Source organism: Lytechinus variegatus, chromosome 6 (assembly GCF_018143015.1).
Source record: "Lytechinus variegatus isolate NC3 chromosome 6, Lvar_3.0, whole genome shotgun sequence".
In the NCBI taxonomy this organism is placed as follows: domain Eukaryota; kingdom Metazoa; phylum Echinodermata; class Echinoidea; order Temnopleuroida; family Toxopneustidae; genus Lytechinus; species Lytechinus variegatus.
This window is the reverse complement of record NC_054745.1, coordinates 29,628,116-29,640,942: the sequence shown is the minus strand read 5'-3', so window position 1 is coordinate 29,640,942 and position 12,827 is coordinate 29,628,116.

Below are 12,827 nucleotides of genomic sequence, written 5' to 3'. Positions count from 1 at the left end.
GTCTGAATATCAAAACTTGAGATTGCGCATCACGCTCGCATTATTTGATGAGTGAGATACATATCCGTTCAATGGCACTGTCCCTAATAGGTCAGTCAAAGTAAATACCTGGAATTTTTGCCGGTCCCCCCCCCCCCCTCCTTCAATGCCGCAACCCAAGGTATGCCAGTAAAGGAATATAACAATTTATGTGTAGCGTCTCCGGGAGAACTACTCTGTTACAATCATCCACTTTCCAATATTTTATGTCTTTTGACACCATTATGTACATGTCCCTAGTTCCTGCTTTGTTATTTGTAGTTAATTTGCAAGTTTTCTTTTAAAGGCATACCACCCGCGCACATACACCCATACGCACACCCAAACATAAAATATGATAACTGATCCACTTACCGTGCCGGATAAGTTTTCCTTTGGCAGGGCATTGCACTGTTTTTGCCTCTTTTGGCGGAACGTGGTTGGTATTATTCTCCATATTTCATTAGCTTCAGTACTTAGTAGTCACTGAATGCTGGACTGACCATATTTGCAGGGCAGTGGCTGCTGGCAGAGTGACCGATCGAAAGGGTGTGGATGGGCGTGGCACAATTTTTAATGTATGTGGTTGGAACATGGTCGGAATCACGAAAGCAATCTTGATATTTCTTTGGTTCAGTTCTGCTTTTGAATAACGGTGTACTGAGGGGAAAGTGTCCTTGACTTTTAAAGGCCAAGCCGATAACTATTTAGTCCAAGTGCTATATGGAGTAATTGGCTTGAAGCGGAAATGGAAGCCAATCTCCACTTACCGACTTTATGCGTCGTGTAGAGAAATCCGACAGACAATTCTTCAATGTGTCGAATTATTATTGCACGATCCCAGTATTTGTATTTATACGTGTATAAAATATACACAAGATCACACAGATTACCAAAAAATAACTTGACTAGCACAAGCGGTATTTGGGATTTTTCTCTGAGTGAAATGACGGAGAAAAAGGGTAGTACGATAACTGGTATGTGAGATGAAGTGGATGAAGTTTGCTCCAAGTGAGATGATGGAAGTCCACATAATATAAAGCCTGGGGTATAAAGTAATTTGACAACGTTCTCAAAACACGTGTTTACGAAAGTAGGAAACCTTGAGAAGTGTGCCAGAAAAGAAAGTACATGTACATGGAATACTTTTCATCCCAAATGAGATGGAGAATGTAAACAAAGAGAGAGAGAGAGAGGAGGGGTACCAATTCAGAGAATTTATGAGTCACAGGTGAGTGTGCGGTGTTTGAGAGTCACCACTTGTTGGCATGTTTATTGCTAAGGAGTGGATCGAGGTAACCTGTATCCAAGGGTGATGTCCTCTCGAAGATGATGGGCAAATTTGAGAAATGGAAAGCGATAAGATTTTGAAAATACTACAGGCTTTTTAACCAACTGGTTAATATGGTGAGTGGATACATTGGCAGTTAGACCATGTGGATAGTGGAAAGGCTGATGGTAAATCATAATTATGATAGACGAGTTGGCAATTGGCTTGAGACTAATTGAAAATAAAGAGCTATAATCTTCAATGCCAAAACTTTTATTCATCCGAGGAAAGCAAATGAAAAACCATGGTTTGTTATTGTAAGAACATGCGAAAAAACAGTGGGACATACTTATTTTTGCCTGTAATATACCTATATGTTCACACCTTTGTCAGCTCGTTCTACAAACGTCGCGGTCTCATGAGATCGCGCGGCCTCCTGATAGAAGCAACATCATAACATGTAGAATGATTTGATTCTATTTTCTACAATACTCGATCGTGTTGACTTATGTATACAAGGCAGTGATTATTGGGGTGCATTCATTTGCAGCCTGTATACATGCTGAGTATCCAATTAAGTAACTTAACGATGTTACAGATGTATTCGGATGTTCATAAAGTGCTCCAAATGCAATTAAGGTTTCACTTCAAAATGTTTCTACCTGGTCACCACATTCCCTCGTAATAAAAGGGTGTCATTGACATTAAAACCCAATATCTTGCTTTATTCTGTATAATACATTTTTTTGCATTTAAGGGCTCTAAAATATGAGAATATCGCTCTTAAAAAAAATCCTGAACGTACCAGTCCCATGAATCCCAGCCCCCCCCCCCTATCGTTAAATGCCCTAACACCCATTAGGGTGTTCTCAAGCATTTTGAAAGTTTGATTTTTTTTCGTCTGTCGGTCGCTACGCTCCCTCGCATATTACAAATATTTTAATGGAGGGGGTGTACAGCTTCTTGGTCAGTATAAGGCTAGCAGCAATAGGTCATTTTCAGTGTAATGAGTAAACCAACGTCAAAATTTTCCCAACTAAGCGCCCCCCCCCCCTCACCAAATAAAAAAAAACACTTTCGTCTAGAATCGCGCCTGTTCATATTGTGTCTTATGGCTATGGAGAGGCATCAATTAGCACTTGAACGTCTTTCAATAAATGGAAATAAAATTATCCAAATGATGAAATGAGTGATTGATTTGTTTATTCTTATTAAGAAACATGTTCAAACAATAAACCTTTTATGACTCGGTAATGACATGGTAAATAATTGTTAGTCACAGCATAGAGCTATTGTCAAATCTGTAAAGATTGAAATATTGTAGATTTCAAACAATAAAACACAATAGAAGTGGTGAGTGAGGGTGAGGGACATCATCGATTTTGTCATTTGCATGTGACTAAATTGTGCATAGGCCCTATAACTATATTTTGTGAAAAATAAACGAAACTTTAAAATGTCCCCACTTTCTCATTCTACATCCGATTTTGATGTAATTGTCAGCATTATTCTTGTCTGATTTTTCTTTGATTCAAATTACACTATTTTTTAGGTGGACTAGACCTTTAAGTTGTTCCCAATGTATTGCTCTATGGTCACATCATGGACCTATTACGTGGTAGGGTCCATGATGTAGGTAAACTATTCTCGACCTTAACCCTTAGCCTTTTTATGGGTACTTCAGAGGGAAAACAAAGGTGCCACTAGTCTGCTATGCAGACTCTGAATGGCTCGTGAGGTGGGATCTGCTACTGGTTTGCGAAGCAAACCAGCCTGAAAGGGCGAGCGAAGCGAGCCATTTCATCCATCTTCTGCAGCCTCATCCATCTTCTGCAGCCTCAGTAGACCTAGTCTGCTGTGCAGACTCGTTGAATCAGCTGAGGTGCAGATGTGGGTCTGCATGTAGACTAAGGTGCCACCGTCTCGAAAGATGGGTGTGTTTGGACCGATCACCATGTATAGTAAAAGTTGTGAACATGATCATGATTTCAAATGAACAGTGAAACGCGAATAAGACCGGGGAATAAGAACCTTGTCTATTTGTTGCTCTGGGATATGAAGCTTCAAATGCCATGGCAGCTAATAATGAACACGGTCCCTTTGCACATGATAGAACAAACGTTTAATACACAGTCCTCTATATGGCTTTGTGTTTTTTTCTTTCTGTCCAAAGAATAAAACCTATATTCTTCTCTCTCTCCATATAAATTTTGGTTTCCATTAGTTCCCACACCTTTTTTCTACTCAGTTTTCCCCTATCTTGCCAGAAATTGTAAAGTATACACGATGTAAGGGTATGAAAAGTATTTTTTTCATTGCACATAAATACACAAAATTTCGGCTCTTCTGTTCGGAGCGGATTAACACTTCCGTCACTCCCCGAGTTCCAAAATACTATTTCTTCCGCTTTTCAGCAAGCAATTTTTGAGCAAAGTATCTGCTCACAGGGGCGGAGGCATTTAATTCGTGTCATGCTACATGAAAATGTATATGTGATGAAACTTTTTATATCGCTGCACATCCATCTCCTGTCTGTTTTGAATAGTGTTTTAATTATAGTTACAGAGGTTTCCATGCCTCGCCTGCATGGAAAAGTAAAAGTCCAGCATCTAGCTTGCATCATGCCGTTCATTATTATGTTGAGCTCTTTTTTTTCTTCGTAATCGAGTTATAAATTTATAAAAATATCAAAACTATAGAGCAGGTTAGAGTTTCAGAGAAAGTTCTAAAATTCAGAGCTTCAACGCCATTCGCGGTAAGGAGTATTTGCTCCCATTGCACATTTTACAGACAGATCAAGTGAAGATTATCTACATGAATTACAGAGATAACTGGATATTATGCAATTTGCATGACATCCATTAAAAGTTAATTTGCATATTTGAAACGGATTAAAATAGGAAACAATCAAAGTCGTGTAATTCCCTATCAGAACAACACATCACCGTGACACACTTCCAAACGTATAGGGTTTCTCAAATGTAAGATCTCGATAAATTCAGAGATTCAGTGATATACAGATCATGCAGATGGAGTTATTTTAATTATTGAACCGAAAGCCTTTTAAATGAATTCACATTTGTGAAAGGTGGGCCTGAATAGCAAACAGTTGTCAAACATTGTTGGTTGTTGGCAAGATATGATATATAGAATGTTTCCCACAATCCTAAAATGTTTGGCAACATGCTGTCCACACAACAATAACTGGTTAAAACTTTTTTTTTCAATTTTGTGTAGTTTTAAACCAATAATGTGTGCTTTGGGTGAACGACTGTGTTCATTTTTTTTCTTTAATCCGTTTCAAATACGCAAATTAACTTTTAATGGATGTTATGCAAATTGTATACTATCCAGTTTATATCTCAGTGATTCATAATATTCACTTGATCTGTCTGTAAAATGTGCAAAGGGAGCAAATACTCCTTCCCGCGAATGGCGTTGAAGCTCTGAATTTTAGAACTTTTTCTGAAACTTTAACCTGCTCTAGTTTTGATATTCTTTATATAACTCGAGTACGAAGAAAAAAGAGCTCAACATGATTATGAAAGGCATATACATGCTGCAAGCTAGATGCGGGACTTTTACTTTTCCATGTACACTCTAAATTACAGGGATTTAAAATATTAAGTCCAGATGGACTGTAGTTAGGGACCAATCGATTTTTGGACTTAGTTTTAATCACAAAGACTTAAATTTAAATCTCAAATGATTTAAATTTAAATCTTTCGAGATTTAGAAATGAATCTTAAGGATTCAAACTAAATCCGGAATTCGATTGGTCCCTAACTACAGTCCATGTGGACTTATTTTAAATCCCTGTAATTTAGAGTGTAGGCGAGGCTTGGAAATAACCTCTATATAACTTGGTTAAAAAACTTCAAAACAGACAGGAGATGGATGTGTATAGATCTCGATAAATTCAGAGATTCAGTCATACAGATGGTGTTATTTCAATTGAACGGAAAGCCTTTTAAATGAATTCAAATTTGCGAAAGGTGGGCCTGAATAGCAAACAGTCGGCAAACATTGTTGGTGGTTGGCAAGACATGTTATTCTAGAATGTTTCCCACACTCCTAAAATGTTTGGCAACACAACAATTGGTTAAAACTGTATTAAATATTGTGTAGTTTTGGGGTGAAAACTACAGTACCGGTTGAAAACTATTGTTGGCCAATTGTGTGGACAGTTTGTTACCCAACATTTTACGAGCGTATTTTTAGTTATTATTACAAAAAATACAGTCTTATTCAAAAGAAGATATGGTTGATACTGCTGTATAATGGGGATATGGATCAAGATTATTAACTTTTATTCAAATTATAGCAATTTACAATTTCATTTGGGAAGTCTGTCAAACTTTGGATTGAATGCATGCATTTTACGTGTTTGAGAAGTGTATATACATGTGTGAACTTGTAAATTGAACGAAGGCACTAGTGAAGTATAATTAGACAAGGAAAAACATCATATTCGCTCTTTTACCAGTACATGCATAATTATAATGAAAAATGTATAGGCCTTTGACTTCAAACATCACAAAATGACCATATTTCAGAAGTTCTTATATATTGTATTCGGTCTTAAAAAGATGGAAAAGGAATACACTATAATATCATTGCATTATGGTATAAAGGCATATTACTTTCAATTTTATTCATACTGAATCAATGTTTAACCATAGAATGTGTAAAATTTCAAAACAGACATATTTGTTTAAAAATCAGTAAATGCAAATAAAATCATACAAATTATGAAATAATTTATTGATTTGTCTAATCAATAAGAATAACAAATCAACCTTGCACGATTTGTTTTTATCGAATACTTTGTTATAAGAAGCTGGAGAAAGGTTAATTTTCTTACAGCTTTCAAATAACCTCATTTTCATACAGGCCTGGATATGTTGCATGTAATTTCAGAGGAGCAAATTTAACGAAAACCCTGTTGAAATGACATTTGATTATATTGTTAAACGGGACAATCATACGGATCTTATCGAAAACAAGGAGAAAACATAAATATTACGTATGGCATAAAATCTTTCAAAATATCCAGCAGGAATGATGCCCGACCCGGACTGTAATTCCCCCGGAACTCAAGGCGGGATGTGTCAGGCGTAGCCGTAGAAGCAGCAGGCTGGAATTGCCAGGCTTGACATGATTTAGAATTCTTTGCACATTTTACAGAAAAATCAAGTGAAGATTGTTTATATGAATTATAGAGATAACTGGATATTATACAATTTACATGACATCCATTAAAAGTTAATTTGCATATTCATTGAAACAGATTCAAGAGAACACAAACATAGTCGTGTAATTCCCTATCAGAACAACACATCACCGTGACCCTTCCATTTAGGTGGTTCTCAAAGTGTAGGCTAAGGGCTATCTAAGAAATAAAACAGATGTCTATATAATGTATATAATATATTAATGTATTGATGTAAGATCTCGATATATCAGAGATTCAGTCATACAGATGGAGTTATTTTAAATGAACCAAAGTCTTTTAAATTAAATTTGTATTTGTGAAAGGTGTTCCTGAATAGCGAACAGTTGTCAAACATTGTTGGTGGTTGGCAATATATGATATTTAGAATGTTTCCCACACTCCTAGAATGTTTGGCAACATGCTGTCCACACAACGATAATTGGTTTAAAAAAAATTTCAATTTTGTGTAGTTTTAAACCAATAATGTGTGCTTTGGGTGAAACTACAGTACTGGTTGAAAATTACCCAGAATTTGATTTTTTTAATAATTGTTGTGTGGACAGTTTGTTACCCAACAGTTTAAGAGTGTATTTTTAGTTATTATTATAAAAAATACAGTCCTATTCAAAAGAAGATCTGGTCGATGCCATAACGGGGATATGGATCAAGATTATTAACTTTTATTCAAAATAATGATAGCATTTTACAATTTCATTTGGGAAGTCTGTCAAACTTTGGTTTGATGCATGGGTGTGTTTGAGAAGTTTATACTACAGTACATGTGTGAACCTGTAAATTTAAAGAAAGCAACAGTGAAGTATAATCAGACAAGGAAAAACATCCCATTCGCCCTTTTACCAGTACATGCATAATGTAATGGAAAAAAGTAGGCCTTTTGACTTCAAACATCACAAAATGACCATATTTCAGAAGTTTTTATACATTGAATCCAGTCTTAAAAAGATGGGAAAGGAATGCACTATAATATCATTGTATTATGGTATAAAATCATGTTACTTTTAAACTATTTTAAGAAAGAAAACTGTTACAATAATTCTATAATATTCATACTGAATCAATGTTCAACCATAGAGGGCGTAAAATTTCAAAACAGAAATATTTGTTTAAAAATCATCAAATGCAAATAAAATCATGCAAATAATGAAATAAATTATTGATATGTCTAATTAGTCAGCATAAAAAAAATCAGCCTTGTAAAATTTCTTTTTATCGAATAGCGAGTGCTTTGATTAAGAAGCTGGAGAAAGGTTGATTTTCTTTACAGCTTTCAAAATGACCTCATTTTATAGGCCCAAACATGTTGCATGTAATTTCAGAGGAGCAAATTTAACGAAAACTCTGTTGAAATGACATTTGATTATATTGTTAACGGGACAATTATACGGATCTTATCGAAAACAAGGAGAAAACATAAATATTACGTATGGCATAAAATCTTTCAAAATATCCAGCAGGAATGATGCCCGACCCGGACTGTAATTCCCCCGGAACTCAAGGCGGGATGTGTCAGGCGTAGCCGTAGAAGCAGCAGGCTGGAATTGCCAGGCTTGACATGATTTAGAATTCTTTGCACATTTTACAGAAAAATCAAGTGAAGATTGTTTATATGAATTATAGAGATAACTGGATATTATACAATTTACATGACATCCATTAAAAGTTAATTTGCATAATTGAAACGGATTAAAGAGAACACAAACATAGTCGTGTATTCCCTATTAGAACAACACATCACCATACAGATGGAGTTATTTATGAACCGAAGCCTTTTAAATTGAATTTGTATTTGTGAAATTTGTATTTGTTGGTGGTTGGTAAGATATATTTAAAAAAAATTCCACCAGTATGATCTGTTTAATATCAAGAATACAAAGTTATCCCACAGCTCTATAACAGCCAAGTTGCAGTGGTAATAATTGGTGGGAAGAGCACCGAAAAATGATTGATTGATTGCATTTATTCTTTTTCATTCCAAATTTAACAAAAGTTACAATGTAAAGCATAACACAAAAATATCATATACAGAAATGAAAAAAGGGAACCCACTGGAAAGCAAAGCTTGTTAGTATGGGTTCCCTGCAATAAATAGTTAAAGTATATATTTGATCGATGAAATTCAATTCGTAAATTAAAAAGGTTTGTACAATGAAAAAGAATACCAGTGGGGTCAAGCTTTTTATGTTTACTAAATAAGTTACAATTAACAGAAAAAAATGTTATATCGTGCCCCTGCTGTATAAATAAAAAAACCTAAGTTCAGGAGTGTTTGAACAGACAATCACTTGGACAAGAGAGGACGAATACTAAAAACAAAACAAAGACAAAAACAAAAACGGCACACACACAAACAAAAAACAAAACAGAACAGGACAAGACAGCAAAAAAAGGAAAAGAAACAAAATGGCACACACACACACAAACAAAAACAAAACAGAACAGGACAAACAGCAGAAAAAAGGAAAAGAAACATAACAAAACACACTACAAAACATAGACGGACAGAAAGATTATAAAAGCAATAGAACTAGACATAAAGATGACAGGAAGAGAGAGAGAAAAAAGAAATGTGAGAGGAGAGGGAGAAAGATAAGAAGGAAGAAAATAAGAAGGGAAGAAGAACAAAAGAGGTGGTAGCTGCTTACACAGAAATGTTTGAGTTCTGGGGTTTATACTGAAGGATAAAAATTTTCTTCAACCCTCGACCGAAACTTAAATGTGTTGGTTTGTTACGTAATGATTCTATAAGGGAGTTCCATAGTTTGATACCTGTAAAAATAAATGTTTTATTCAAGAGGATTGTTCTAGCTCTTGGTGGATGAAAGAGCCCGGCAGACCTAGTAGGATAATGATGAATATCGACATTTTTAGTAAACATGGAATAAAAAATATTTGGAAGTTCATTTTTATCTAAACTATACATGAGTTTTCCGAGATTGTATACAAGTCACCAATCTTTAAAATATTATATTTATAGAAAAGTTCGTCAGTGTGTGAACGAAAATCAGCATGACAAATAATACGAATAGCCTTTTTCTGCAAAAGTAAAATTCTGTTCAGGAGGCAGTCAGCACAATTCCCCCATGCTGTTATACCATAGTTTAAATGAGGCAGGATCAAAGTTGAATACAAATTAAATAGTATATATAAAATGACTTTATATCAATGTGTTATTATTATTATTTAAACAAAATACAGTCGATCATATTCAAGAGAAAATCTGCATTGGTATACAATAACGGGATATGGATCAAGATGATTTAATTCAAATTACAGCATTTAACAATTTAATTTCAGTAATCTACATCGGTCAAACCATGCGTTTGAGAAGTGTTGTAAAACCCACTCTCAAAACTGTTTGGCAACATACAGTCCACACAACAATTGGTTAAAACTTTATCAAATTCTGGGTAGTTTTAAACCAATAATGTGTGCTTTGTTTGAAAACTACCCAGAGTTGGATAAAAATTTCAAATCAATTTTTGTGTGGACAGTATTTTTCCTAACATTTTGCATATGTGTACCTTTAAATTGAAGGAAATCAACGGTGAACTGTCATCAGACAAGGAAAGTCATATTTGGCCCGTATGGCTTAATAAGAGCTCACAGAATTCCAGGGGTGGTGGAGCGAAGTTGAAAAGGGGGAGGGTTAAGGGCACATTTTTTTCCCGAAATGGCACTCACTGCACTCACAAAGCTTTGACATGAAACTAATGTACATAGCTTATCATTTGATTTTAGCAACAGCCTCGTTTTCCTCGAGGCTCGATATAATATTTAGTAATTTAAAATGTGTGTTTCCAGAATCTTTATACATGTAGTAGGAAAACTTGTGCAAAAGGAAAAGGGACGCTATTAGAACATTATCAAATTGAAAATTTATCAAAAGTAAACAAGGGTATGTTTTAAGACTTTATGCAACGCTGTTTACTATATGAACCTTGCAGTATTTGTTTAACCATTTAAACAATCCTGTTTAATTTATTGAAGATAAGATATTGAAAATTAAACTTTGTTGCTTAAGAGTAAAACACTAACCCTTGTTTAATCATTTTACACAATTACTGTAAGGTTCGTATAGTAAACAGCATTGTATATATTTTTTTTTACTATGTAGGACAATCAATAATTTAGAGGTTATAGGGATGAATTTCATTATCAAAATAAATTTGTTCTCGTACACAAAGGCTCGAACAAGATAGAATTTCGATTTCATTACCACTACTTTGAACGCTAAGATTTTATTGGATGTAATGTTAATAAAATTTGCATCAAATGTTATTACAATTTATTTGCTTTTCGGATCGCTACGAATCGTTTTGCACCGCGGGCTTAAGGGGAATCCAGTCTTCATATTTTGTAATGTTGAGGTCCGTGCGGGGGTGCACCTTTATAAAAGTTTAATTACAGATCTATGGATTAACAATGTACAGAAAAGTAACCCATCAGTAGATTAAGTAAATTAAAAAAAGACCTCTGGAATAATATATCTTGTACGAGAAAACAATGATAGTTATTCAACAACACAATGATAATAACTGTGACGATAATGAATAATTCTTGGCCAACAGAAAGTTTGGGAAGCAACAAAAAATATCGATACAACGTTTATAGCTTTGATGAAAAATGAAACTGAAAAACGTAGGAAATATAGTATTCTGGCTTAAAATGTTTCACACAGCCTTAATATTACGATCATGGTTCCTGTTGATTGTTTTTAAATGCTAACTGTATTAAGCTATGCAAACCAATGTGGTGTGATTGCTGTACTTCTAATTATTTCGTTTAATCCAATACTGTTCGGCGCTAGGAGGACAGGATTCCTTGCAAATTTATAAGATCACTGACATACTGATGGGTTACACTCCCCGGGGTTACACTCACGGTCTACATTTGATTACCGTATATTTTTTTCGGAATCTCAGCTGTAATTGACAACATACAGAAAACAAAATCAGCTGAAAAAAAGAAAATCATTCCCCTATGTTAAAGTTATGCCTGCCATGACTCATGTAAAAATAAATCAGATAAGCACACGCACCATGATATCGACCAAAGATCGTTGCACGCTGCATATGCCTTTTGGCTGCCACATTTTTGGCACACCCGACGATCCGAAGTGGGGGGGGGGGGTCTCATCCTTGAATTCTAAAGCAAAATATACTATTTTAGAGTCTAAATTTGGCGTGTTGGCTAAAAATATTTTTTACGAATCATTTAGGCTATAAACAATTATTTATGTTAGCAGGGAGTATTTTTTAATAGAAAAATTATTTTGCCTCTCTCGTATGTTATGCAACTTTCTTTTTATTTTGTTTTCTTCTCACTGGTATAACAATCAAGGGGCTATGTTCCGAAAGAGATGTATAATATTAAGTGGTAAGCTTTGAAGCTCCATTTGCACCCCCTCTCCTTCCCTCCATGCATGTATAGCATGTAAAAAAATCGTCTCCTGCCAGAAAGTATAAATGCCTCAGACCATAGAGCTATTAATACTAGACCTACCATAAAGCGTGCAGACCATGGGTCAGGGGGTCAAGGCGGGGTTCCATTATTGTTAGCACTGACTTCTAGCAAGATTTTATTGTTTACGAAACACGTCTACAAATTTCATGAAAGAGTTTCCCGACTTCGTTTGATCGCAGGAGATGGAAAGTTTCCTCCCCCCCCCCCCTCGACCCAGATAGATTGTGCCTTTATTTATTTGATGGCGTAAATGATATAAATCAATGTGGGAACTAGGCGAGTGAAACAGTTTTCAATTATTACTACATCAAAGGACAGAATTATGTTGTCCAAACCATATTTCAAGTGTAGTTTACAGTATTTATCACACGCATATGGGGCTCCGTGAACAATAATACTACCATTTCTGAATTTAATATCGTGTTAACAGATAAGGCCTCTCTCGATTTTTTTTCCAGATGGCTATTGCTATGGAAATTAGATCTTTAGCAGCTAAAGGCAGAATAGTATCTAAAACGTCGTTCAAGGGGTATGTAAGCGAGCGTAGTGAGTGAGCCTTGAAGATTGCTTAGAAAGTAATGTGCATATTATTACAGAAGAAAGTAAGTGCAAGAAGAACGAAAACTTAAAGGACAAGTCCACCCCAACAAAAACTTGATTTGAATAAAAAGAGAAAAAATTCAACAAACATAACACTGAATATTTGATCAAAATCGGATGTAATAAGAAAGTTATGACATTTTAAAGTTTCGCTTCATTTTACAAATCAGTTAGGCCTATATGCACATCTCGGTCGGTAAGCAAATAAAGAACTGATGACATCACTCACTCACTATTTCT